The sequence below is a fragment of the Podarcis erhardii genome (genome assembly GCF_964252035.2).
Source record: "Podarcis erhardii genome assembly, chromosome: 5".
Lineage (NCBI taxonomy): Eukaryota > Metazoa > Chordata > Lepidosauria > Squamata > Lacertidae > Podarcis > Podarcis erhardii.
In genome coordinates, this window is record NC_138509.1 from 22,537,008 (window position 1) to 22,564,200 (window position 27,193).

General features: G+C 41.6%; 1 protein-coding gene and 1 long non-coding RNA gene across 2 annotated transcripts in view; one reads left to right on the forward strand and one right to left on the reverse strand.

Annotated features, from left to right (window-relative positions):
* Window positions 1-27,193, reverse strand: part of LOC309341599 (uncharacterized protein) — a 166,954-nt gene that overhangs the window by 66,931 nt on the left and 72,830 nt on the right. The gene's annotated exons all lie outside the window — the stretch shown is intronic.
* Window positions 5,819-8,303, forward strand: LOC309342030. Its single transcript, XR_014156673.1, has 2 exons — window positions 5,819-5,924; window positions 8,105-8,303. It is a non-coding gene; the product is annotated as an uncharacterized lncRNA (long non-coding RNA).

Here is a 27,193-nt window from a genome sequence, read left to right on the forward strand (position 1 = left end):
GAAAACAGGATGTCAAACCAGAAGGGCTTTTGACCTGACCAAGCATGACTCTTCTTAAGTTCTTCCGAATACTTCAGAAAAAAAACATTCCCTTCTGAAAAACACTATCCATTGCTGTGGATAATAATAATAATAATAATAATAATAATAATAATAATAATAATACATTTTAATTATACCCCGCCCTCCCCAGCCAAGCCAAGACTGGCTCAGGGCGGCTAACAACCAATAAATAAAACAAGTTGATTAAAATACAACTTAAAAAACAAGTTCCTTCCAGTAGCACCTTAAAGACCAACTAAGTCAGTTCTTGGTATGAGCTTTCGTGTGCATGCACACTTCTTCAGATACCATGCACACAAAAGCTCATACCAAGAACTGACTTAGTTGGTCTTTAAGGTGCTACTGGAAGGAATTTGTTTTGTTTTGACTATGGCAGACCAACACGGCTACCTATCTGTAACTTAAAAAACAAGATTACAATACAACATTAAAACATGAAGATGCAGCCTCTTCACAGGAGGAGAAAGGAAAAAAGAAAGAGGGGGAGGGAATCAAATTGATTCTAAGGCAAAGGCCAGGCGGAACAACTCTGTCTTGCAGGCCCTGTGGAAAGAAATCAGATCTACACTAATATCTGACTTTCACTTTTTTCTTACACACCCCTGGTTATCTGAATGCCAAGCCACCCCCCCCCCACACACAAGAACTCTTCATATGATGCTTATAGCTATGGTGACAAATGCTGAAGTCTGACAGCAGGGAAGACCGCTGCCATAACCTCCAACATTTCCCAGATGAAAATAGGGATGTCCTAATCCATAATGATAATTTTACTATTTATACCCCATGCATCTTACTAGGCTGCCCCAGCCACTCTGGCCAACTTCCAACATTTATAAAAACATAATAAAACATTAAACTTTAAAAAAGAAAAACCTTTCCTATACAAGATTACTTTCAGACGGCTCGGGGGTCAGATAATTCCATACACTCCAACATTTCTCCCATGAAAATAGGGAACGTCCTAAGGAAAAGCGAGACATTCCAGGATCAGATCAGAAAGATGGCTTCTCTAAATCTGGGACATTCCTGGAAAATAGGGACACTTGGGGGATCTGCACTGCATTTGTGCTCTGTTAGCTAGCTAGAGGCATCTTGGATGGCCACAGTAAAAGCAAAACGAAACACAGATGGACAGAATCTTAAGTGTGACCTAAAAGGGCAGTCCTCCTGTCTGTACGAGCATGGGTACCACAAGCAACCAAAGGGAAATAAGTATGATGCCCATCCTGATATGAAGGAACTGCAGGGCTAGTGTTAAGACCTGGGACTAAAATCACTACTAAATTTCACCAAAAGCAATGTTACAGTTTCCTCAAATTCAAATAATTTTGAAGAATGAGTTTCAATACAATTAGAGAAACTCGTAAAGTGGAGGTGAGGGCAAGTTGTACTGTTTTAAATTATTATTATTACAGTGGTACCTCGGGTTAAGTACTTAATTCGTTCTGGAGGTCTGTATTTAATCTGAAACTGTTCTTAACCTGAAGCACCACTTTAGCTAATGGGGCCTCCTGCTGCTGCCGCGCTGCCGGAGCACGATTTCTGTTCTCATTCTGAAGCAAAGTTCTTAATCTGAAGCACTATTTCTGGGTTAGCAGAGTCTGTAACCTGAAGTGTATGTAACCTGAAGCGTATGTAACCCGAGGTACCACTGTATTATTACACCCCACCCATGTGGCTGGGTTTCCCTTGGCCCTCTGGGCAGCTTCCAGTAAAATATAAAAACACAATAAAATGCCAAACATTAAAAACTTCCCAATACAGGGCTGCTTTCAGATGTCTTCTAAAAGTTGTGCAGTTCTTTATCTCCTCGTACCCTAGCATAAACCTTTGCTGTGCTCACTGAATAAATAACAGCTCATATGTGAGAACAAAGATATGGTGGAGTGCAGAAATATTTTGTTTGTGTGTGATAAATGCACTCCTTGAATAGACACCCGGTGTGCATGAAATTGTCTGCTTATATGTTCATTTGTTCTGCAACCACCTCTGCAAGGATAGCTATTCCCCAGGTATCTCCTTCTAATTATTGGGCAAAATAAGCAACTGCTAGGTTCTGCAGTTGAAATTTTAGATGCATTAAGGAAGTCCCCTTGGAACTGAGAGCGCAGTCTCAGAGAACACCGCAAGACCTTGTTTGCAGAGTTAGTTGCTCCCCTGTCAACAATATTTATTAAAGATCAATGCATAATTCAAAGCAATTAATCTATTTGAACAATTTTATTCCTTTTTATGCTTATGCGCTAGCCATGATATCTATATTTTATTCCACCCTCTGTGAGCTTGAAACAACTTGGCAAAGAGTATGCAGCAATGGTTTTCAAACTTTATACTGTACCTTTCGGGACCGCTTTCCACATTGACTGATCTGCATGGTCTCACATCATTGCCTGATCTTCCCTGCCAAAGATGGATCCATTCTGGAAAAGCTTTCCAAGTTATATGGCTCTCAAAGCTGCCTCACACTATATATTGGCTTTTGGTTAGTGCCAGTGAGGTGTAGCTGCTTGAACATCAGACTAGAATTGGTGAGACTCAGGTTCAAATCCACACTCAGCTCACTGGATTATCTTGACCCAGCCAGCACCTTTCAGCCCAAGCTACTTCACAAATTTCTTGTGAGGTCAAATTGTGGAGGCCCCATGTACACTGTCTTGAACCGCTTAGGAGAACAGGTGGGGATATCAATAGGATAATTAAAATCATTTGCTGTAATAGAAACCAAAAATATTTAAGGCTACTATTGACCAGCTGTACATCACAAGCACTGGATGTTCTGTGAAGTGGATCCCCTCGGGTAGGAACAAGATGGAGACTTTTGGTTTTATAACATGTTTACACTGTCTGCCCAACCCTTGACCTTTGTGCAAAAACAAACAAAGAAAAAGGAACACCCCTATTTTCAGATATACGTGGTAAGTCCCCCACAATACATACCTAATTTCTTTGAGCACCGACTCTTCTGAATGATACCTGAGGTAGTACGTTCCTAGACTTACTCTTTGGATAATGTTTCCCCCTTTCTTTCATTTCTTCTTTCATTCTAACTCCCCCCCCCCTTTGTCTGCTTGTTCTAGTAGCCATCTGACGCTTAGATCGGTTAGAGCAGCCTTTCTCAACCTGTGGGTCCCCAGATGTTGTTGAACTACAATGCCCATCACCCCTAGCTAGCAAGGCCAGAGCTCAGGGATGATGGGAGTTGTAGTCCAACAACACCTGGGGACCCACAGGTTGAGAACCGCTGGGTTAGAGTGACAGTGGGGAGGGTGTGTTTTGTGTGGGCCCTTTCTTGTTAATAATAATAATAATAATAATAATAATAATAATAATAATAATAATAATAATAATAATTATTGATACCCTGCCCATCTGACCACCATCATCTTGCCATATATATTGGTGTCTCTAAGGTGGAATTTGCCAGCTGTATTGTTTAGCAGTGCAAATCTGATCAGCACACACTGGTGTCCCCCCCCCCATGCCACAAGTCACAAAAATAACACAGGGACTATTCCTTTATGATGCTGAGATGTCACAAGTGAGTAACAGGTGAGTGTTACTGTGTTGTTATCATGGGATGATGTCAGTGCATATGCAATAAGCAGGAATGAACAGTTGCTATGGAACTTTTTTTTTTATTATGGTGGTTACATTGCCACATGCGTTGCCATAATAAACCATGGCTTCAGCCAGGAATCTCCTTGTTCGCCTTCTTGATGCCTTTTGTCACCCACAAATCCAGTAAAAAATGACCATACAATGTACTCCTGGGTGGCTCCCCCTTCATACAGCCTGTTGGCTCCCCCTGAACTGAAATAATAATAATAATAATAATAATAATAATAATAATAATAATAATAATAATAATTTATTTATACCCCACCCATCTGGCTGGGTTTCCCCAGCCACTCTGGGCAGCTTCCAACAAATTATTAAAATACAATAGTCTATTAAACATTAAAAGCTTCCATAAATGAGGATCTTCCAGATCAAGCCTTGGCTACCCTCTAGATTAGGCTTTTTACTGCCTCCCCAGCCACCTTCTGCTTGTTTCCCAAACCTTTTGAAGTGGTACTTTGCCTTTGACCTGGACAGTGAGTAGCACAGGTTTGGACACTCCCTTTCTGCTCTACACAGTACTGTATTATGAACCTTATATCAAAGTTTCATGGAGGTATTTAGCAATAGCAGCCCATCAGTTTATGACTGAGGATTAGAAAAAAACACTTGTGCACTGCAAAACATTATTCATCAGACATTAGAGACCTGCTTAGGAACATACAATTAGCCCTTCCTTTTTAGCAAGCCTCAGTTGAACTAAATACCACTTTGGGACTGCGTAGATCTGCTTTCCTGGAGGCTAGAGGCAGGTCTGAATGCTGTGGGGACAACTGTGTCTTTCCCTCTGCCAACTATTCTCGGTAAGAAATGTTTCTTTCTCTATTTGCATTTGCAAGTAAGTGCTGCGTACTTCATTAGCTTAAATACTCTCCTTTTTCATTAGGTAAATTAAATGTTCATTGGACATGGTTAGCAGCTTTAAATGCACAAAAATGTTCTGTGTGAAGATGAAACCGGGAAGGCTTTGTTTTGCATTGTTTTAATTTACTTTTGGAATTTTAAATACACATGCTCTTCATGGCTACAGTAACCTGTGCATACATTGCTGAAAGCATATTTTATAGAGTTGGAAGGAGCCCAAAGGTCGCATTGTGCAAGATCGCATTGTGCCTCTAGATCAGGGGTCAGCAAACTTTTTCAGCAGGGGGCTGGTCCACTGTCCCTCAGACCTTGTGGGGGGCCGGACTATATTTTGAAAGAAGAAGAAGAATGAATTCCTATGCCCCACAAATAACCCAGAGATGCATTTTAAATAAAAGGACGCATTCTACTCATGTAAAAACACCCATGGGTAGGCAAACTTAGGCCCGGGGGCCATATCCAGCCAAATCACCTTCTATATCAAGCCCATGGAAGATCCGGGAATCAGTGTGTTTTTACATGAGTAGAATGTGTGCTTTTATTTAAAATGCATCTCTGGGTTATTTGTGTAGCCTGCCTGGTGTTTTTTACATGAGTAGAATGTGTGCTTTTGTTGAAAATGCATCTCTGGGTGATTTGTGGGGCATAGGAATTCGTTCTTTCTTTCTTTTTTTCCAAAATATAGTCTGGCCCCCCACAAGGTCTGAGGGGCAGTGGACCGGCCCCCTGCTGAAAAAGTTTGCTGACCCCTGTGTAGCTCTATTTCCAACACAAGACGGTCTCATAAAGGGTTGCCATATTTCAAACAGTGAAAATCCGGACAGAAAAGTTGAGCTTTTTTTGCCCAAAATCAAATCAGCAAAAACGACACTGCCAACATGGCTTGCATACCTCCAGATTGTCCCAGACATTTTGCCAATTTTCAGTACTGCCAACTGCAGTCTTCTACATATGTACAGGGAAATTCCAGACCTATGGCAACCCTAGTCTCATATCAATAAATACCAGGCATGGAGACAGCGAATGGGGCTCAGGGCTGGCAGATGAGACAAGAAGCAAAGAGAGAGTCCTCTGTAGAAACTTGTTGCCATTTCCTGTGTACATTTGGGTGTACAAAATGACAAGAACATTTTGGAAATCGCAAGATATGGGAGAAGAGAAACTGCTTCACATGTCTGCAGTAAAGCCACACAGAGATGATACAATACTGGTCTGTGACATCAACACAACTACACAATGCATACAGCATTTAGCTTTGTGCCACTGGAGTGGGTAAATAACAGGTGGAGGCATCCCAGCAGTGGTCTGTACTGGAAGAGAGGGAGCCACCACTGTGGGAGACTCCACAGCACCAACCAAACACTGAGGAAGCTGGTGTAAGGCCCTGAAATCTGACATTATGGAGGGAGGATGGGGTAGATCAAGAGTAGCTATGTGTGATGGCTTGGGACTCGGGTGCAGACTCGGAACCAGAGGAGACTCAGTCTGCACTGGATCCTTTGCCTCAGGCATCATCTGAACCAAGTCTGGGGCTTGATCCTGAAGAGTCCCAGTCTGCACAGGTTCCCCTGCAACAAATACCAGTTGGGCCAAGTCAGGGCCTGAGCCTGCCCGGGCTCCAGAGGCGGGGATTACCTCGTTGCCTTCAGCTGGGCCATCACTTACAGCTGCTCCACTACTGGTTGGGTCAGGGGAGGCTGAGGAGGCCCTGGGTCTAGTAACCCACCGATGTCTCCCGAGCTGCAGAGACTAAGGTCTGAGAGAAGGAGAGACCTGAATACTCGCAGGAGGAGTGCTCGCCTTCGGGCGAAACAGGGAGGTGAGTCACTGGGGAATCAGGACTGGCCATTACCCCGACAAAGATAAAAGGCTGACGGACCCCACCCCAGGTTGCGGGAGCAACATTGCTGTATGCCAGATCCTGCCTGAGATCCTGTACCTGCCCGTGCCTGGTTTCCTGCCTCGTATCCTGCCTTGGCCCTGTTGGACTGACTCCTAGCAGAACCTCTGGATTCTGGACCGGTCCTGGACCGTGTTTCAAGAGTTACCCCCGGGCCCAGCACACTATAGATATGCTGGATCCAAAGCTGGTCTTTATCCCAGAGACAGGCCTTATTTGGGGCATACAGCAAAAACAAACTAGCAAGCAAGCAAACTGGGGAAAATGTCCCAATCTTCTCCCCTGGTCGGTGGTGCTCTGTTGTGCCCTGCTGAAGATATGTGCATGGAAGTCTTTCTGAACAAGTCACGCCAATCTTAGTTGGATCAGAGTGAATGGAGCTATAGTGAAATTTGTGGCGCATCCAGCAATTTCCAACTATATTAAAAAGTCACAATAGAAAACTGACCTCTGGCTAGTTTCATTTAAAAAGAAATCAGAATAATTCAAAAGCTAGTAACATCAACATAAAGTAGAAAGAAATTTAAGCCAATCTGACAGAAACAAGGATAAATAGCACCAGATAAGATCCCAGGAGTAAGATTAGAGCTGTCGCCACATTTATATTTGGAAGTTCTGTTCAAGTGAAGAATTTTGAGGAGGTATGTAAGGATTTGAGTAAGATTCGCCAAGTTTCTCAAAGAGGCATTTTTACACTGCCACTGGGTTTGACCTAAATTAGACTTCATAGGAAATTTAGATATTCTTCTCAGATGAAATATCTGTAGGAGTTTTGAGAGGAGCCAAGCAGATTTTGATAAGATTAGCAAACTTCCTCTAGAGGATTTCACAAATCTCTGACACTAGGAATATCAGTGTCCAACAGAGGTAGTAGATTTGACCACAATGTACAAAAATAAAATGATGGTGTTAGTTTATGTGGTAGATAAGCTGCCAAACCTAACAAATGCATATTGTTGCTAGTTAGAATGAGATGGGGCTAAATCCCAGAGCTGTATTGCTGATAGGCCGATACTAAGACCATAGAAATACAATTAGCACTGGTAGACAGGACTCTGTGTGATGTCATTTCCCCTTCTCTCCTGGAGAGGAAGGAGCATATGGTACTTCCTGTTCCTTTTTCTCTCTTTCTTTCTTCTATTGTCCTACATTGGATGCAGACATGCCTCTGCTTGCTCCAGTTCAGGCAGATGCCTGAAACTGGTTATACAGGAAATACAAGTATTTTGCCTGCATAGTTTTCACTGCTGTCATTGCTGTGAACCAATGCATGATCATAAAGGAAGTAAATATTATTTTTAAAATTATAAGTTGTTGCCTGATTCTTTGTTACCTGATAAGAAGGGGGAGCCAGCTTACTTCATAACTAGACTTGCTAAAAGCCAGGTTTTACAGACTAATTCTATGCTTTTAATTTTTCTGCCAAGGATGAGATTTTGAAATTCTGTTCAACCAAACACAGGTGGGTGCCTGGAAGGATAAAATGCAATTAATATATTCTCTCCTACCCACCGAAACCCATATCACAACTTAAACATCGAAAAAGAAGAAGAATACAACCTTTGAAAGATTATCTGTTAAATAAACAATGGCCAACATTCAGCAGTAATTTAAAAAATGAAACAGTTATTCTCCCCCCCCCCCCTTTACCTATAGAGTCTTCTACAAACATTGCTTCCTCCAGATGCAGACTGAAACTATATCCTGAGGCTATGTCCTGCCATTGGCGGAATACGGAAGATTTATTATTTGTGGATATTGATACAAATTGACTTGATCTGCATCTTCTGGGTTAATGTATGGTGCTGGGATGCAATTAACTAAATGAATAAATAAGCCGTTATTGTTGTTATTACCCTTGACATTTGTCTAAATTTTGCAGTGCAGTTCCTGACACAGGAAACATAACAAAATGTGTGTTTCATTAGAAAATGTGTTAAAAGTACATATTTGAATGCAAATGTTCACGCAGTATTTTTTTAAAAATGCAGATTAACAAGGAAACAATCTAGAATGGGCATATGAATGAGCACATATGAAAATGACATGGACCAAAAATAGACTGGCCAGTACATTCTTCCCTGTGGGTACTTAGGAGCATCAGCAATTTGCAGGTACAACCCTCTGGGGGAAAAATTGGCTGTCCTGATGTTCTAATCTTTACAAGGAGCCAGCTAATTTGTTTTTCGTGGAACAATGCCAGAGCCAGCCAGCCATAAAGAGAATTTTAGTTAAGTATCACCCAATGACGCTTCTGAGGGACCATATTTGTTTACCTGTAGCAAAATGAATATTATGCATTGCAGGCCCTGAGGAATTTTGGTTAACAGATTAATACATATAATTTGTTTTTAATGAGACATGATACTTCATTGGGCTATCTTTAATGGGTTTTTAAAAAAATGCTCGTTACATTCTAAATGCAGTGAAATCAATCCATGCTCTCTAAGTCCATACAAAACAATCTCAGCCCAGCCTGGGTGTGTGTATCATTCTAACAAGCAGTATGGAGAATTTTATTACTCATATATAGATTCAGGTGTATAGTTAAACATGGGTTAAACTTCCTGCCTGCTACTGCCCAGTTTTGTTCTCTAAAGTTGCAACTCTCTTCTTTCTATATAGGAATATTACACAAATCGCCCAACAAATGTATTTTGTTAGCATGAGAGTGTGGCCCGTCTTGTATGAGACACATCTCTGCCACAGCTTGAAGCCCCCCCCCCCCTTACACTGAAAAGTCACCATTTTAAATCAATTTAAAAACAAATCCAAAGAAAGACATAACATGTGAGGAAAAGAGTAACAGTAGATTTAACATAGTAGCAGTCAAAGCAGGAAATGGGCTTCAGCTTGTAATTAATAATAATGATAATACCATTTTTTAATACTGCCATTCATTTCAAGAAGAAACACCAAGGCAGTTCAAAAATAAATAAAAGCCAATAGAAAAATAAAAAAAGAATAAAACACATTTTAAAAACACAACCACAAGTAATGCATAGTAATGCAACGACATTAAAACATTTATAATTTAAAATCAGGAACAAACAAGAATAAAACAGAATAACAGCTGAAACAGCAATCAAAGTAGGAGATTCAAGTCAGGAGATCAAATAAATGCTGGACTAAACAGATGTGTCTTCAAGAGTTGGTGGAATACAAGTACTGATGTGGCTTATATTTCAGCAGAGGATAATCTTGCTGCAGTATGGGAAGGCAGGACCATGGCTTTACTATCAAAACACAGTAGGCACAACATCTGTAAGGAACTCACTTTCTGAATGACATGTGAGTCCTCTACACAGTACTATCCCACACTCCCAACACATGCAAGAATTATAACTTGTTTCAGCAGAACTCTCTCTCTCTCTTTTCTCTTTTTTTCCTCTTTTTTTTTTCCCCCTCTCTCAGGATGTATCAGATATTTGCCCGGGTAGGAACTTCAAAATTCATCTCAGATTATTTTGCTTTAAGCAAAATCTAGTGACAGCTGTACTTGGGATTTGTGGGACATCTTGTGACATGGCGGTGCTCTTATCAAAACTCCTTGGGCTTTCGTCAGAATTGATCATGTTTCACCTGAGGCAAATGTCCAAAACCTGCCCTTGAGTTTTGCTTTAGACATAATCTCAACATCAGCTCCAGCCATTTCTAGCTTGCCTGTCTCACAGAACTAAAGCACTGGGCAGAGATATGTTTTGAGAACATAGAAAGTTGCCTTATAATGAGTCAGATCATTGGTCCATCTGGCCCTCAGTAGAACATGACTTCAGGCATGAGTTTTCCTCAGCTCCATCTGCAGACACCAAAGATGGAACTGAGAACTTTCTGCATGCAAATCAGATGCTCCATCACTGAGGTAAAGTCTTTCCCCTTTGAAGAGATATAAATGAGAGGTAGAGGGAAAAGTAGACATTGAATGGGCATGAAAAAAGCAAGAAAAGAGATGGGACCTAACCACAGGAGATTATTCTATGTAACTGGCGCACAATTTGGTATTTTCAATAGGAAATACTTATTTTGCATACTGCTAAAAGTGTTGGCAAGGTGCTTCCTAGCCAAATAAACATGTGGATTTATTGTAAGGCGACTGGAAAGTGTTACAATCCTGAGATTTAAGAACATAATTATAAGCTGCAGCAGACAGTCAAGAGCGTAAATAAAAATGGGCAGAGTGAGTTCTGTGATCCATACATTTACATGCTAAGTTAACTATCTGTTATATAAAGGATGCTGCTAGCACAGAGTTTAGTACATTAAACCATGATGCCTTGCTCTTTCCAATGGATTTGTGGGGTGAGGGAGATCATAATATCCCCAGAAGGCAATACCAAAAAAGCAGGAGCAATAAAACAGCCCTTTTGTGAGCCATATAAAATGTACCATTTTATTGCAGCAAGCCACAGATACTAATGAATTTAAACAACAAATTGCATCTTCAGCAAGAAGCTGTAGTTTTAGGGAATTTTCCCCACCGGGATTTCTATGTGCAAAAAGATAAGATCGCTCTTTTCTCTTCACTGTTCTGGCATAGAGTGGATAATCAGACAGAGAACAGAATATCTGCAAACATTCAAAAGATTAGCTGTTTCCTAATTTCCTAATGTTCCAATTTTGAAAGAGACACTTCAACTTTGACACAGGAATTCACATTTCACATTATGATTTTGTTAAAAACAAAGAACCTCAAAATTCAAAATGGAATGTTCTAGAATTTTGGCATTTCTTGGCAGCTTTGATTTTGACAAACTTCAAACACAAAACTTTCTCAGCTGACAATTGTCAAAAGCTATTTTGCACTGTATGTTCTATAGCAAATGAGGTCAGATTATTTATTTCTTCTTTTTTAAACACCGTACTGTTGTAAAACGGAGAGCAACAACACAGCCACATGCTAGGGTTACAGAGACTATGAAAACGGGCATAAGGAAAGAGAATCATTTTAGACTTATTAGAGGGACATTGCAAGGAAATGTTTTTAAGGGTGTGCAGTGGGGAGTTCAAGGTGGTCAAATATTGAATTAAAATTGCATCCAAAAGGGATTACAATTTTAAATAGACAGTTCACGAATATTATAGAATATTATAGAAGTTAGCTGTTCAGAGTTTGGCCTCTTCACCCTCAGCCCTCCCTCCAGTAGGGCTGCCATACGTACTGATTTTCCCAGACATTACCAGGATTTTAAAGGCAGAATTGACTTCTGGGGGGAATTTCCGAAAGGTGGTTCTTTGACTCTTAGATGGTGCTTTGGCTTGACTCTTTGGCAAGTCAATCAAAAAAAATCACACGCACACACACACACACACACACACACACATAACTTTTTGAAATATGGCAACCCTATTCTCCACACATTAGCTAGCAGTTCTGCTTGGCTTCTCTTCCCACAGTAAACCACTTCTTTCCAGGCATGGCAAACCAACACTTGTCTCCTGTCCCTTTATTCCTGGCTGTGTATACAATATCTATGAGGGAATGTGGCCCCTGACACAGGGAAAAAGGTTACGTATCCATGGCAATGTGCTTTCCAGTGCATCCCTGCATGTTTGCTGCAGAAATGTTGCCCAGCTGTGGCAAAATAGTCATCAGCTGTCAAATGCTACATGCCACGTCATGCCAACTATCAAATGCTGTCAGAGACCAACTATCTGATTTTGCATGTTGAAATCAAAGGGGAAAGGGGCTGTCAAATGCACAGATAATATTTGAGTAGTCAAAGATCATTCCACATAAAAATTCATAAAGGAAAAAATGTCTGGAATCAAATCTATTTCAAATTCCAGCTGTCATAGTGCCATTTTGATCTATGTCTGTGAAGGGCAAGATGCATGCGGTTTTCCCTCCAAAGGGGCTACTATCTGACCAAGTTGAGCAAGAGGAATCTCTGCAGTCCCTGACCTAATGCCAAAGGAATCAACCCCGGGATGTTTCCCGAGCCTTGCGGATGAAAGAGCTCTGCGGTCCCTGAGCTGCTGCTATAGGGGGTGTTTTTCAACATGCTGTGAGCCAAACGAAAATGGTGCCCGGGCCTATTGCAAATGTTGCCAAATGCCCTTCTGGTTTACATCCGTGAGGGATGCATTTGCGCGGCACAGTGAGACACGGTGTGCCATTATCCTCCATATTTGGGAACCCAAGTGTCAGAGAGAAGGCGTGACGTTGTTCACATAACACGGAAATAATTGTGCCTCAGAAGGTTCTCCTTTGAAAGTAGGCATTTTGCAAGGCAGAGATAAGATGGCAAGATGAAAAGGTATCCCAAAAGCACCTCTAAGGCTGTAGGCAAAGAAACTCTCCAAAGAGGTAAGGGGGGGGGAATAGCTTCAAGGAGCTACAGAGGCTAAAAGGAAGACGTGAGGTGGCACAAAGACCATGATGTATTAAATGCTGAGGGGCTCCCTCAGCTCCAGCCTCACTAGCTCTCCTCATTAACTCACCACCTGTATTTATCAGCACAGGAGAGCAATATACTTTGATTAGTGTTGCCTTCATAAATGAAGGCATATTATGGGAACAGACATGTGTACAGCATATCATTTCTTGGCTATTTAATCACAAACTACACTACAAGGCAACGAATCTCCGCTCTCCACACAATAAAATTCCAGCGGAGACCAAAGTAAACAGCACGTGATATGAAAGGGTGCCGCTAAAATTTCGTCTGCGGTGGAATTTGAAGCGAATACAGTCATACCTCGCCTTGCGATATGAACATTTTGGCTCCCAAATGAAACCCAGAAGTGATTCGTCCGGTTTGTGATTGTTGTTTGGAACCTCAACGTCCATTGTAGCTTCTGCGGCTTCCAATTGGCTGCAGGAGCTTCCTGCAGCCAATCGGAAGCCGTGCCTTGGTTCCCAAACATTTTGGAAGTCGAATGGACTCCTGGAATGGATTCTGTTCAACTTCCAAGGTACGACTGTATTGTGGCTCTTCTTTAGGCAAAGCGTCTGAGGAGTTTTGGGAGAAGTAAACAGAAAATGCCAACGAGATTGGCGACATATACTAGCCATCTTCACCTATTTGGGGTGAACATGTCTGTGTTTCAGGCAGAAAAGGAGTTAGGGGCATACATGTAAACCCAGCCTCCAGCATCCCTGCTGTTCTGACTACATTTTTGACCCTTCCGGGTCTGTGAGGGATTTGGAGGCAGGGTTCTTGATTTTAGGACAGGTCTGGAGTGGAGTTGGGGAAAGTCTGAAATTGAGTTGACCCACACGGGATGTTGGGCGTGGTGCTTGCAGGCACATTTCGGCCTCCTCCCCACATGTCCCCCCCCCCCAACAAATGAAAACAAACTCCTGATTAGAGCCCTTTGGGGAAGATGGGGGACCTGGTCATTCTTGGATTGGCTTTCGCTTAACTTAGAGTGGACTCGCAGAGTTGCCTTTAGAGATGAAGCACCCAGCGAAGGCCAACACGCAGAATCTGTATAACAATCTTCATATGCATTCACTAAGATTGGCAAAGTTTGTCGTAATGGGTTCACAGATCCCAAGAATGGTGTGAATATCGGCAACACTGAAAACCTAGCTTCACAGAACAGCCGGAGCCCTGTAGCGCAGAGCTTTTTAAAAAGCCTGGCATTGTTTAAGCTTTAAACCAGCTTTGAAAGGAAGGATTAGTGGCTCTAACTAGGTGTCGCCGAGATTCCTTTTTCAAAAGCACATTTATTTATTTAATTTACAGATTTATAAAGGGCTTCACAGCCCAAAGCTGTCAGCATGGTAGTGGACAATAAGACAATAAGACAAAATGAGACAAAATCCTAAAGGTGCAAACTCTAAAAAAGCGCGACCCATTTCTGCCATTGTACTTTCCCGCAGTTACACACTGAAACATTTTCCGACTACAAAATCTGGGAGAAAGTCAAGTTTTCAATCCAACCACAGATCTGGGAAGTTGTTGTGCAAGAAATTATTTTGTCTTAATGTCATATATCTCTTCTCTTCTCTAATGAGCAATAGTCAATAGCTGAATAGGCCACAGACAAAGAGGCAATACGAAACAAGCCTGCACCTTGTTTTGATCATTTCTCACCTTGAAAACATGCTTAATTCTTCTATTCTTGGAGAGAATTAAAATTGTTATTAAAATTACAGCACCTTTTGCTCAGTGTGCGACCCCGCCTAGATGGTGTCCAGGGGTCAGTACAGCTTCATCCCAGATACGCTGATGGGGAGGACTTCATCTCTTGTTTTTCAAACGACTTGTGTCATTTTCAAAGGCTGGCTTGGTAAAAAGAAACTTCCAATCTGGTCCTAACATTTGTAGAGCCGGAAATGTATTAGTTGCTTGAAACACCCCCTAAAGCTAAGTGAGATCAACTGACAATTCATATGGCACGTCTTTGGGTTTCTGTTTTCAAAAGGACAGAGCCCTTTTAAGCATCTCCCAAGACAATAATGCCCACTCACATCACAAAGAACTCATAACCCACCTACTTTCAGCAACAAGAAACATTATAGCCAGACACTGGAGAGACCTGTCAGGAGTAAGCATGGACCAATGGTACCAAATAGTATGGGAAACAGCCTTATTAGAAAAACTAACCAATAAACTGAAATTGACATGGGGACAAATGGAAGAAGACACCTTCACCCCGGTATGGCTCCCTTTTATCACATACACAGCCCAACAAGACGACAACAAGAATCCACCAACAGCATACGAATCAATATGGCTAACCTGATTCAAAAAAACACCCACCCCACTCACACATGAAAACAAAGTTCACCACAGCCAATCACAAACAAACAACCACATCCTAGGCCAACCCTAACCTCTCTCACCACCAAAGGAACACAAGCGAATAGTAAAGGAAACCCGCACAAGAGACGCTGACACAAAACCCCACACATACATGAAGTAAAATAGAAACATGGGACCACCTGACCCCACCCCCACCCACCATGGCCCCCTCCATCTCTTCCCCCTTTTCTTCCTAATGTAACACTAATGTCTCAACAAATGAAACTGATCTGTAGAAAATGTAACTTGAAAAAAAGAGACATTGCACATAGTTTTGTAAACCAAGAAATATTTAATAAAAAATACGTTAAAAAAAGGATACAGTCTATCCCTAGGCAGCATCAGGTATGAACAAAGCACTTAGATATCTGCCTATAATAAAATGAGTTTCTCCACAGAGATGCTTCATTTTTGCTTCTGTCATGAATCCACAGCTGACCCAGCCTGAGTCATCTCCCAAGACAACATGTATTCCACACTCGCTCTGTTTCCCCTCTTGCCTGGCCAGCATTCATTGTACGTTTTCCTCCGAGCTGTGCTGACTTAGAAAAGCCATTGATCAAATTCAACTATTTCCCAGCCTCCTGATAATTTGTCTTGTTGAAAGTCCTCTACATTCTTTAGGTCATCCTTCACTGTAGATCAGGTGTACAGTGCAAAATTGTTTCCCAAATTTTGTTTCCAGGATTTAAACTCTCCCTGGAAGGACTCAAATCCTCCTTTCTTTGATGCATATTCTTTTTGACCAGATGTGTTGCTGGTGCTGCCCTCAATCTGAAGGTCAGCCTTGGTTCATTAAGGAGCCTGGCATGGATATATTCTGTTCATTATTGTTCCTCTACTACTTCCAAGTTTCCTGTGTATCAGCTGTTGGTAGACTTGTGTTTCTTCTGGGGCAAGAATTAGTGAGGATGCAAGGTCTGTATTGTTATTAATGTAATTCCTGTCATAAAGTGCTTTTTTTCTGGGGGCAGGGAGATGCAGGGGTATGCATAACCCTAAACATTTTGTGAATATTTGTACTTTTGTCCATTTACTGTATTTATTTTTCCCGGTTCGAACTATAAAACTGTGATTTTTCTTGAGTCAAAATGAGAGTACCCCTAAACATTATTATTATTATTATTATTATTATTATTATTATTATTTTAGAAAAAAGCACTGCTGGTATTAGAATTAGAGCCAGTTACCTGGATAGTTATAGAGAATAAAATGTATGTTCCAAAAGTGGAAAACGAGCAAGGTCCTGACTAAAGAAGAATGGCAACTTAAGTTGACAGAATATGCACAACTCACAAACCTAACAAATAGATTAAGAGACCAAGAAGAACATATGTTTAAAGAAGATTGGAAAACATTTATTGAATATATGGGAAATAATTGTGTACAGCTGAAAACGCTGGCAATATTAAGATAAATTCAACAGTGTAAACAAGTTTTGATGAATGCAATAATGGAATAGGGAATGGTATAGGTTTTTTTTTGTAAAAGATGTAGGGATTTATTATATGTAAAATGAACCATGGAAAGAGAAGAAGGGAAGTCATTGATATCTTAAGGATGTAAAATGAGTATTTTAATTGTAAAACAGAAAATTTAATAAAAATTATATAAGTTGGGGAAGGCTGATTATATCCTTATGAGTCTTTTTCCAGGTCAGGCTGGATCTAGACACATCAAGAAACATTTCAGTTAAACACATTGCAAACTTTTGTGGAATCTACACACATATAAAAAAAATTGTTTTGAAATTACTTTTTTTTAGAAGCATTTTTAAAAATACATTGAATTTTCCATAAGGCTCACCACCGCCATTTAGTTTCACATTGTGTATTGCACTTAAAACACACTACATAGCTGAGTCCTATATATGAAAAATCGGGTTAAGCAAAAATGGAACTCTGCAACGCCATCTGGTGTCACAGTGTTAGAATACATAAGCAATGATTATGCCTATGCCTGTTCTAGATAATGTTTCCTTGATAACTCCTATTGTATAGCAGCTTTTTACAGCGACGTTGCTGTAAATGTTAATTTCCTGCCCCCACAGAATGTAAATAAATTGGTTGCTGCGGGATGCTGCTAGGTTATCTGTTGGGAGCTGCCCAGAGTGGCTGGGGAAACCCAGCCAGATGGGCAGGGTATAAATAATAAATTATTATTATTATTATTGTATACTGCATGAATGAAGAGTTCACTTTTCTGCTTGTCTCTGCATCGCGAATGCTGACCTGCATCTGAACCAGCCTCGACATATAGTCATGCTCATATGCAGTTAAGATATATAAGCAATGCGTATCATAACAGGATCAAGAGGGATAAAGTATTAAATGGCTGGAAAGAAACCTTTTGGGGGAAATGCTTTTGTATTTTTAGATTGTGCGTGTTTTCTTCTTCTTCTTCTTCTTCTTCTTCTTCTTCTTCTTCTTCTTCTTCAAAAGCCTCATTTAAGCAAATGCTTAGTTAGATGTTCTTTATTGGCGAGGGAAGCCGAAAGCTGGGGAAGTTGGCTGCGCTGCAAGAGTTGGTTGATGTCCAGTCGGTTTAGGGTCAGAGAACCAGATGGGGGTGGAAAGGAAGCAGCTGCAGGAAGAAACCTCGGGGGCTTAATATAACCATCTTCTCCAGATCAGACCAACGCAGATTCCTCCCCCCTGTCAACCCCCTCGCATGCACGCACATTGCTAGCATATGTTCTCGAACGCTGACCAAGCACTAACATGAAAGTGGGCAGAACATCTTGAGTGTACGCAAAGGGAAAGGCAGTCGTCGGGCTGCTGAGTTAAGAGTTCATATCAGTTTTCACCTGTGAAGTCCGAGACGGCTTCTCTTTCCGTCAAGTGCATTGCTGAGCCAAACATTTCTCTGCCATTGTGCTGAAAGTGGAAAACCTGCCAAGGTTGAGAGTGTATACAGATTTAATCCTAATTAATTTATGGCATGTCTCGAGTCCCCCCCCCTCTTCCCACCCCCCTTAATCATAGCTTCCAGTCTCAGAACAGTCAATTATTTCTGTTTACATTGTACTTTTTTTACAGCAATAGCCAGCGATTAAACGGTGTGTTTGTTTGTGTGCAGGGGGGCGGCGGGGGGGGCAGCGGAGGGAGTTGAATACTGTGATTTATACTAGATCTAAATTAAACACCTGGAAATATCTTTCTTAACAAATATCAGTTTCAGGTCGGAACTTAGCTTTATGGGAGAAACACAGGGTTTGCAATCCTTAACCCTGTCTTCTCCCCCCTTCTGATCCCCCCCCCCACAGATGCTCCCCAAAACATTAAATTATTTCCTTTCCTTTAAAAAAAAACAAAAAACACTCCTCTCAGGCTCTGGAACTGAAAGTTCAGGCAACTCAAGGATTAAGAACCAACCCCCCACTACCCATTGACCCTCTGCCACAAGTGCACCAATCATTTCCCGCACTAGATGTATCTAAGAGAATGAATTGGGAACACACACAAATAAAGTTTGTTTTGACCTGTTACTTGATTAAATATATTCAGCTTAGAACTTAGAACATTTGGGGAAAGATACTGCATGGTGAATAACAAGAACAGCAACAACAACAACAATAACAATAATGATTTTTATTTATACCTCGCCCATCTGGCTGGGTTTCCCCAGCCACTCTGGGTGGCTCACAACAGAATATTGTTATTATTATTATTAATAAAAGCAATAAAAGATCAAACATTAAAAACTTCCCTAAACAGGGCTGCCTTCAAATGTCCTCTAAAAGTCAGATAGCTGTTTATTTCTTTGACATCTGATGGGAGGTAATTCCACAGGGCGGGCGCCACCACCAAGAAGGCCCTCTGCCTGGTTCCCTGTAACTTCACATCCAGCAATGAGGGAACCACCAGAAGGCCCTTGGAGGTGGACCTCAGTGTCTGGGCTGAATGATGGGGGTAGAGACGCTCCTTCAGGTATACTGGGCTGAGGCCAATTACAGCTTTAAAGGTCAGGACCAACACTTAGAAATGTGCTCAGAAATGTACTGGGAGCTAGTGAAGATCCCTTAGGACCAGTGCTATATGGTCCTGGCAGCCACTCCCATTCACCAGTCTAGCTGCCACATTCTGGATCAGATGTCTTCTAAACGTTTATTCCTTTGGCATATGATGGGAGGGCATTCCACAGAGTGGGCACCACTACTGAGAAGGCCCTCTGCCTGGTTCCCTGTAACCTCACCTCTCACAATGAGGGAACCACCAGAAGGCCCTCAGAGCTGGACCTCAGTGTCCGGGCAGAACAATGGGAGTGGAAACACTCCTTCAGGTATATTGGGCTGAGGCCGTTTAGGGCTTTAAAGGTCAGCACCAACACTTCGAATTGTGCTCGGAAATGTATTGGGAGCTATTGTGTGTCTTTCAGGACCGGTGTTATGTGGAATCTGATTCATCTGCAAGATGATGTGACTAAAGTCAAGCGATTTAAGTAACTATGTAGTTTTGCGAATAATTTTTTAGATGGCTGAAAATGGAAGGGATATTTTTGGGGAAGGCATTGTCGAACAGAGTTTTCAAAGCAGAGAATGAGTAGGGTGAGGTTTTTGGTTTGTTTGCTCAGCCTCATTTTTACAGGCGCATCATCCAGAAGTGGTGGGGAACATCAAGCGAAGAGGCCAAATGTGCCCCCCGGCCTCTCTAACTTCCCCTTGGGAATCTTGGCCATGCTCCCTACTGGCCCTAGTTTTCAACCTCATGGAGTGTTCTTGCCTTGGATAATGCACCCTGAGCACAGTCCAAAGGAGAGTTCAGCATACTAAAGACATTGGCTATGATCTTCCAATGTGCACTTTGGTTTGTTTCGGATTGTGGCCCCTCTTTCTACACTGTGACCAACTTTTCCTCCTTTCTAATGCTGGAAATGTAACAGTATCCATTGGTGTGGAGGCCAAGGAAATTGTTTTCTCTTCATTCATTTGAAAAGGAAATAAAGCAATATTTAAGAGGAGCATAATCTCTGCATGAAAACGTTGCACGAACAACGCTTCTTCATTTTCAAGCTGTGAGCCTGAAGCTCTGTGTTCATTCTCTCTTATTTCCAATCAATGGCATCACCTAAGAAAGCTTATCGTGTACATCAAGGAAGATAGCACAATTGTCTTCAAATATCTGTAATGGCCACATATCAGTCCTATTCTTCTTCACTTATTGCTGTGTTGATGTGATTTGTTGATCAATGTTTCCAAGGAAACTTAATCCAATATCAGATGCAGCTGAATTAAATAAGATTGAGGGAGCACATTTGGGGAGAATGGTGCAGTCGCTTCCATTCTCAAAAATTTAAACATATGAAGGCAAGTTAAGACCAATTTTCTTTTATTGTTTGCAGGTCTCATGTTATTGTGGGGTTCATATTTGTGGGATTAAATGCATTTTGATGATTTTTTAGAGTAAGGAACTGTACTGCAACATTTCAAGAAGTGGGAAAAACAAAGCATAACTGCATTCAGATCTGCACATTCATGCAGGTGGTGCAAATCAGGTCATGTTGCCTCAGAATATTGAATTATTCACACATCCCTAAATATGCCTCTATATTATAAGCACAACATACATAGATCCTGCTCTGATTACATCCAGATTTGGCTTTGAATGTTACTGTTATCATATAAATTCAAGGTAAGTGCACAAAATGAGGAGATGTTGGTAATGGAGTTCTATTAGTGAATCTACCATCTACCAGCATCTTAAAAAGCAGAGACATCACCTTGCCAACAAAGGTCCGTATAGTTAAAGCTATAGTTTTCCCAGTAGTGATGTATGGAAGTGAGAGCTGGACCATAAAGAAGGCTGATTGCTGAAGAATTGATGCTTTTGAATTATGGTGCTGGAGGAGACTCTTGAGAGTCCCATGGACTGCAAGAAGATCAAACCTATCCATTCTTCAGGAAATCAGCCCTGAGTGCTCACTGGAAGGACAGATCGTGAAGCTGAGGCTCCAATACTTTGGCCACCTCATGAGAAGAGAAGACTCCCTGGAAAAGACCCTGATGTTGGGAAAGATGGAGGGCACAAGGAGAAAGGGATGACAGAGGACAAGATGGTTGGATAGTGTTCTCGAAGCTACCAGCATGAGTTTTAACCAATCTGCAGGAGGCAGTGGAAGACAGGAGTGCCTGGCGTGCTCTGGTCCATGGGGTCACGAAGAGTCAGACACGACTAAACGACTAAACACCACCACCACCACCATATATTTAGGGAAGTTCTTGGTTCAATATGCATTTGGACACCTCTTAAGATATTGTGACCAAATTTTGCATGATTCCTGACACCAAGAAACAGGTTTTTATCTAGGTTTGAATACAATTGGATGCAGTCTTGAATAAACATGGCGGACAGAACCTTTCAGAACTGCACTGATTTTAAGCACTGATTCCAAAACTTCTCTGATTCTTTGGTTTCTTAGAATTCCTGAGCAGTGTTAAGTACAAGGCTGCCCTCGTGTGTAATAAATGTGAGTTGATATACCACTGAATGTGAACATTCTCTAAAGTTTTGGCTGTAGAGAGTGAAATGTACAAAAGTCCCCTGAAAAATGTCCTCTGGTTTCTTCTGGTTGTCTCAAAATCCCTCAGATGATTTGCCGGAGATGGAACCCTCAATTTGCTTCAACATTTGCTTTAGGTAAAAAGTTGATGGCGACTCCCTCAAGAACCTGGTTCACACATTCATGTTCCGCACTTGGATCATTACAGGTATAATGCCCATCCAGGCAGAACTTTAATTCCTCATTGCAAAAGCAATACTTTTCGGCGGTGGGTGGGATGCTTGTGGCCTTCCATAAATTGGTCGGCTACTGTTCCCATAATCCCCTACCATTAGCCATGCTGGTCAGGGCTGATAGAAGTTGGAGTCCAACAATATTTGGAAGGTTGCGGGTTCCCAAACCTTGGTGTAAGTTCTCACATTCAGCTATGCATCATTAAATATATACAGTAGTCAAGTGAACTTCATGCTTGTGGAAATAAGACCTGCATTCGAGTGTAAACAGGATTGTCAACAGCCTTTGCATTTTTGACCCTCGCTGTTAACATACGCAACACACAAATATCCAGTGCTATTTTTCTGGAAAAAGAGGTGCTGGAACTCACCATGAATCTCCCTTGTTCTCTTATAATGGCAATGGTGCCCATCTGAGAGGTGATGGAACTGAGTTCCGGCTGGAAAAAAAGCCCTGCAAATACTATCCCTCAAAGTGCATTAAAACATGTGGCAATATGTTATTTCTGTGTGACTCACAGGGCTGGCTACTTGTCATGGAAATTTCCTGAAAACGGCTGCAAACTACAATGCAGTTGGAAAACATATATTCACTGAAGCTTTAGGGTTTTGTTTTGTTTTTCTTTTTGCTAAGTAATATCTATTTCTCAGCCATTTCTCCTAGATTGTGTTTATATTGGACAATTACTCCCCCCCCCCTTTGCTGGACATGGACCTATAGTTAAAATCTAACTTTGCTTCAGGACATATACTTTTTCTATTAGCTAAGAAAGCATTCAGCAAACGAGCAAATATATTCTTGCAAGATGTGAGGGGAAATAATACAGAAATCATATTGAGCTATTGATGTTACTCTGGTGGAAGTTAAGGTGATTATAGGCCCCCAGGACATGTTTAAGACCAGGGTAATCCATGCGAATATTGTTTTCAACAAAGCAATAGGCACTGGGCAGAATGGAATCATCTGCTTTTGCCTTAGGACTGACTAAGCAAAATTGGAATTATTTTTCTCCAGTTTTCTTAAAAATCTATTCTGCTAATGTCTGCTTGGATCTGTGTTTTGGAAGCATTCATTAGAGCCAACTTATTCAGAATAATTAGGACTCTACCATTTCAGACTACAGTGGGCGACTGTATTTTAAATGCTCCCCCTTTTAAAAAATCCACCTTGTTTCACCTGGGAACCCAGTCCATCAGGGAAAGAGGTAGAAAGGAATCTTTTCATCCATGTAGAAGCAAGTTTTCCTCCAGATGTGCATTTTAACATGCAATTCGCCCACGTCAAAGTTCATGTGAAACTATCTCAAAGAGAGCTCCTGCAAGGCCTGGGTCTAGTATGGGTGGGAGAACCTCCTGGAAAACTCACGTGTGTGCCAACTTGGATGTCATGATGGAAGGAAGCTTGAATATAAATTTAAGAAAATAAATATATATAGAATAGAATCATGTATTTGGAGCCTTGAAACTGATAGGCATTCCTCCTGTTTTTGTTTTGTGCTATGCATGCAGCAGTGAAGGGCTTCACAGGTATGATGTCATTGATTGGTTTGTTTGCTGCCTGTATATGATATTCTGGTTTTTTAATCTTTGGTGTTTTGTTGTATTTTTATATATGCTGTAAGCCTCCCAGAGTGTCTGGGGAAACCCAGCCAAATGGGTGGGATATAAGTAATAAATGTTGTTGTTGTTGTCTATTCATAAACATTCTGCCTACTAAGATGGCAAAAATGTCAGAATGGCAGGGTCCACTTTTTTGTGAGAGAATGAAAAGTTGCTATTCCAGTTGGTATTTAAACGTTACACAGGCCTTAAATGCAGAAGTAGATTTCTGTAGCAGGAAAAGTTCATATCCTTTAGGCTCACAGTGCAACAATAGCAAGTTCCTTTTGGGGAGATTTATGGCAGGAATAAGGATTGTATGATATTCTCCCATTCATGGATACTTGGAAACTTTAGATCTGGTAATTCTAATGCTTCCTTTCTATGACAAGATAGCATTTCAGAATACTGCAGATGATGACCGTGTCAATTTTTATGGGTCGGTGGCCTTGTTTTTTTGCATTATTTGTATTAAATTGTTGCCATTTTTAAAATGTGCATTATCTTTGTTAAGTCACCTTGAATCTCTTTTTGTTGAAAAATGGTGTCTGAGAAATGTAAATAATAATAATCATCATTGCCTGTGTTTGCCATTTTTCTCAATTCACGTCATAGTTACCTCAAGCAACGCTGTCAATAAGGTGATGCATGCTCCCCAATTAGATATATTGAATAATGAGAATGCCAGCAACATTGAGTCGTTTAGTTCAAGCATGCAAATCTATTTATTGAACAGTTTCAGGTTTCAAGTCATTTTAAGGCACTTTGTCGGGGGTAAAAATGCAAGATGGCTTCAAGCTAGCTTCAGGACATAGAATTGTAGAGTTGGGACCCCGAGGGCTATCTAGTTTCAAAATGGGAAAGTATAGGTATTAATAAAGTCTGATTAAAGATTCAGAAGGGGATAAAACTGGAATCAAGTTGCTATGGGCAGAGTTGTTTACAGTTTTAATAGGTCAGATATGTGTGATTGTGCAACTTCATATTTGCAGTCACTGAGAGCCCATGTGGTCAGCATAAGAGCAGGGAGACCAGAATTTGCCCCTAAAGCTTCCTGGATTATTGACATCTATCCTGAGCTCTTTAGAAAAGGAGCAGCTAACCTGTGGCTGGCTCTCCAAACTTTCTTAGACAACTACTTCCATCGTCCTTTAATATTAGCCACACTGGCTGGGGTTGATGAGGAGTCTTAACGTCTGAAGGACCACTGCTTTAAAGAACATGCTTCATTTTCTTCTCTTCTTTGGCAATCACTCATAGCCAAGTAGAAATTGTCTTGCACATACACGGTCTTAACAGTGAGTCTGTAAGTGACTGTGGAGGCCAATTCTGGATCCACACGTCCTTCCACGGTGGGGACATAGGTTTCCAAGTGGGAATTGATCATGGCGAGGGTTTGCCAAGCATGCCTTCCTCTTAGCATGTTTCTCCCTTTCTTCCTGAGTTTGAGTGGCTTCAAAGCCCATGACACCTTTGGAAAAGGCTGTTCTCCAACTAGAGCACTCACAGGCCAGTGTTTCCCAGTTGTTGGTGTTTATACTACATTTTTTAAGATTTTCCTTGAAAGAGTCTTTAAACCTCTTTTGTTGACCACCAGCATTACACTTTCCATTTTTAAGTTCAGAATAGAGCAGTTGCTTTGGAAGACGATGATCACAACAACATGACCAGTCCAACAAAGTTGATGCTGTAGAATCATTGCTTCGACACTAGTGATTTTTGCTTCTTCCAGTACACTGGCATTAGTTCGCCTGTCTTCCAAAGTGATGTGTAAAAATTTTCAGAGACACCGTTGATGGAATCTTTCGAGGAGCTGCAGATGGCATTTATAAGTGGTCCATGTTTCACAAGCATTGTGTTTGTAAAAGAACATGCAACACACACATGAGAAACATCTGCAAAGCCAGAGGATGTGGTGTCATGTCCACCAGACAGGTCTTTCATATGACTCAGTCTATTCGTCCACATACTCCTTTATTGTCTTATTCTGAATGGCACCAGGTAGACTTTTCCGGAAGTTAAGTCAAACCCTTTCCCAATACTAAAACATATAAACTGATATGCCAAAGACCGTAGTTGTGTCTGAAGCATTCAAACAACATCCCACAAGGACCAGTCCCTTTTCTCACTGAGGTCCAGGGCTAGGTCTAGAAGCCCAGCAAATGATGCTACCTGCCCCATTTTTGTTGAGGAGAAGACTGAAAGACCTGTCCCTGCCCAAGTACCAGTATTCTGCTATTTCAACAATTTACAGATCCTACTATCAGATCCTACAACAACCTGCCTTGTTTTCTATGTCAACTGACACAATTCATTATGGTCAGAGGGAAAACAATCTGATTTTTGCTTCCTTCATTTCATGAAACTCAATTACCATGATGGAAGTAATAATGGGTAGGTTACCATAATTTGCTGCAAGAAAAGACAAGCCATCATCCAAGTATAACAATGGGAGCATACAATTGTGTTGCCATTGCGCGACCAGGCATGACAGCCCCAGTCCCTAAGGATCACAAGAAAAGGAATAAGGACACAGAAAACGTTATGGAATTAAAATTAGGCTACAACTTTATTAAACTTCTGAATGTAGGAATACCTTGGCTAAGGCCTTGGGCGTGTATCCCTCCCAGCCCCCCAGCCGGGGGAACTGGGGCACAGCAGGGTAATTGGGATATGGGGGTGCTCTACCAGACGTAAGTGTAGGCAGCTAAGCCCATATCCCCTTTCAGTGTATGGCCAGTGAAACCCATTATATAACCCCTTTAAGGTGATTCACCTCCGCTGCAGGGAGGTGAATCACCACTTCATGCCCCCCCACTCCAATTATAGGGAAGAAAAGCATAAAGGATTTCACCCAAGGCCATAACCGCCAAAGTTTTGATGAATTGCTATGAGGAAGACAAAACCTGCCAATGCAGGAAAATTTCTTCCTGGTCCTTCAACAGCAACCAGTCAAAGACCGCAGCAGCGCCCGCTAAACAGGAAGAAAAAGGTTAACTTACAGATGATAAAACATTAAACAAAGGGGGCATAGGGAGGGTGAATCTCCAGAGCCGTCTGCCTGGCTATCATCAGCTGCGCCCCCTTTTTTATAAATGGTGCTGCCCCCACCTCTCAGCAAAACTAATTACTGAGGCTGGGCATAAGCCTCTGAATAATAAGCTGAGAAGCAAGCCAGCCCCTTTTACTAGTTCGTCCCCTGGGAACTGTAGTCCTACAGGCGATCATGCAAAGGGCACCCACATTATGAAGTGTGAGTGCTTATTCTTAAAGGCCTGCGGAACAAGTCTACTTTGGTACATGGAGGGTTTTGATACATTGTATTGCAAGGATGGGGAACCTGCGACCCTCCAGATGTGTTACTCCTCTTTAAGTGCTATCATCTTTGGCCATAAGTATGCTGCATGGCTGGGGCTGATGGGATTTGGAGTCCAACATCTGTGGAGACCCACGTTCCTCAATCCTGTCCTACTGCTATCTCAATGTGTGAAGGAGAAATGGTTCTCTCTGCTCAAGCTATGCTGAACCTAGTAACTTCAGACATGGGACCTAGATGCACTGCTGGAGGAAGAGGAGTGTGGGGAGAGTGCACTGCCCCCCCGCCCGTGCTGGGCGCCCAGCCCCCGCAAGCAGCGCAGCATGCCCCCAGGACACACGCCACA